Source organism: Colletes latitarsis, unplaced genomic scaffold, assembly GCF_051014445.1.
Source record: "Colletes latitarsis isolate SP2378_abdomen unplaced genomic scaffold, iyColLati1 scaffold0080, whole genome shotgun sequence".
Lineage (NCBI taxonomy): Eukaryota > Metazoa > Arthropoda > Insecta > Hymenoptera > Colletidae > Colletes > Colletes latitarsis.
The window spans coordinates 37501-40000 of record NW_027488430.1 but is presented as its reverse complement, the minus strand read 5'-3'; the positions used below and the strand labels follow the sequence as shown (position 1 = coordinate 40000).

Below are 2500 nucleotides of genomic sequence, written 5' to 3'. Positions count from 1 at the left end.
ACCGATGGACGCTGCCGCGTTCGTTCGTAAATGAATATTATACATACTCACGGATAGCCTGAGGCGAATGATCGCAAACGACGACGCGTCGATTTTGCGGCCATCGTTGCTCGCGCGACTAACGACGACCAGCCGAGAAGGCTGTAGTTTATCGCATCGATTTCATCGAGCAACCGATGGGCGCTGCCGCGTTCGTTCGTATATGAATATTATACATACTCACGGATAGCCAGAGGCGAATAATCGCAAACGACGACGCGTCGATTTTGCGGCCATCGTTGCTCGCGCGACTAACGACGACCAGCCGAGACGGCTGTAGTTTATCGCATCGATTTCATCGAGCAACCGGTGGACGCTGCCGCGTTCGTTCGTAAATGAATAATATACATACTCATGGCTAACTTGAGGCGAATAATCGCAAACGACGACGCGTCGATTTTGCGGCCATCGTTGCTCGCGCGACTAACGACGACCAGCCGAAACGGCTGTAGTTTATCGCATCGATTTCATCGAGCAACCGATGGACGCTGCCGCGTTCGTTCGTAAATGAATAATATACATACTCATGGCTAACTTGAGGCGAATAATCGCAAACGACGACGCGTCGATTTTGCGGCCATCGTTGCTCGCGCGACTAACGACGACCAGCCGAAACGGCTGTAGTTTATCGCATCGATTTCATCGAGCAACCGATGGACGCTGCCGCGTTCGTTCGTAAATGAATAATATACATACTCATGGCTAACTTGAGGCGAATAATCGCAAACGACGACGCGTCGATTTTGCGGCCATCGTTGCTCGCGCGACTAACGACGACCAGCCGAAACGGCTGTAGTTTATCGCATCGATTTCATCGAGCAACCGATGGACGCTGCCGCGTTCGTTCGTAAATGAATGTTATACATACTCATGGCTAACTTGAGGCGAATAATCGCAAACGACGACGCGTCGATTTTGCGGCCATCGTTGCTCGCGCGACTAACGACGACCAGCCGAGACGGCTGTAGTTTATCGCATCGATTTCATCGAGCAACCGATGGACGCTGCCGCGTTCGTTCGTAAATGAATAATATACATACTCATGGCTAACGTGAGGCGAATAATCGCAAACGACGACGCGTCGATTGTGCGGCCATCCGTTGCTCGCGCGACTAACGACGACCAGCCGAGAAGGCTGTAGTTTATCGCATCGATTTCATCGAGCAACCGATGGGCGCTGCCGCGTGCGTTCGCCCGATTGCGCGTGAAGTTACTGTTCGGAACCAAGAATATACGGGTGTATTATACCCGTTTGGTCGCAGCCACGCGCAAAGGCTTTTGAATGTACTGTACGCCCGGCCGTCGAACGATGGTTTTCCGTCATTCAGGAAACAAAAAGAAACTTTTGTCGTCGATATGGCGCGTTCAATCCTCCGTCGATACGCTGGTCGGAGGTGCGAACATCGAATATTTTTAAAGCAAAGAACAAGGAGCATTTTTAAATACAAAGAAAAAAATTGTAAATTGTATATGATTACCCTGAACGGTGGATCACTTGGCTCGTGGGTCGATGAAGAACGCAGCTAATTGCGCGTCAACGTGTGAACTGCAGGACACATGAACATCGACATTTCGAACGCACATTGCGGTCCACGGATAAAATTCCTGGACCACGCCTGGCTGAGGGTCGTTCACTTGTCCTAAAACTGCTTGCGTTGTTCTCAGATTCCCTAACCCCGCCGTCGTTTACCTCTCCTTTCGGGGAGATGGCGAAGAACGTTTCGGAGCCGGGTCGATGAAGAGAAAGGTATCAACGTACGAGCGAGAATTTGGGTATTTCGTTGGCGTTTGTCGCTGGACGTACGAAAAAGAATAAATATTATATATTATTGGCAAGTTTGCGCACCCCTTGCGTGGTGAGGCAGAGATCAGTCTGGACTCGCGCGAGTGTTTTACGGCGTCGTGCGTCGTGTTGTCTGGAGTATCATCACGACCGCCCGTTAAAGCACCGCTCCTACGATTTCTGACTTTGACGGCACTAAAAACCACCGTGGGGCGCAAATCGCGTTTCGTACAAATCTAATGATTACCGGCGCTCCCGACGTTGCCCGAAGTTAATAATTTATGCAAAGGAAAGAGAAAATAAAGCGTATACTAGTTTTGGAGCATAACAAAAAGGACACTGGAAAGAAATTTGATCAAACACTGATAATTATGATATGTAATATATGCCCTACCACGTGAAATTTGTGGTATCCGTCGGTCGTCGTCTTCCTCTCTGTTCGTTCGTACAGCCCCAGGGAAAAATGATAATTTATCAAACGAATCGGACGATCATCCTCTATGGAGAGGCTCGAACGAACACGACGAGAAGCGCGATACGAACGGAACCCAAAAGAAGGGATATACTCTGAGAAGTTGGTCGCCCCATGTCTCTCTTTGTTACGAATATGTATATCGATTGCGAGACCGCGCGTTTAGCCGGTCGTCCAGTCCACGAATGCTTTTCTTTCGAACTTAC

At 49.4% G+C, this 2500-nt stretch overlaps 1 non-coding gene across 1 annotated transcript; it reads left to right on the top strand.

Annotated features, from left to right (window-relative positions):
- The first annotated feature begins 1514 nt into the window (after window positions 1-1514).
- Window positions 1515-1669, top strand: LOC143351150 (5.8S ribosomal RNA). Its single transcript, XR_013081519.1, has one exon. It is a non-coding gene; the product is annotated as a 5.8S ribosomal RNA (ribosomal RNA).
- The last annotated feature ends 831 nt before the right edge of the window (window positions 1670-2500 follow it).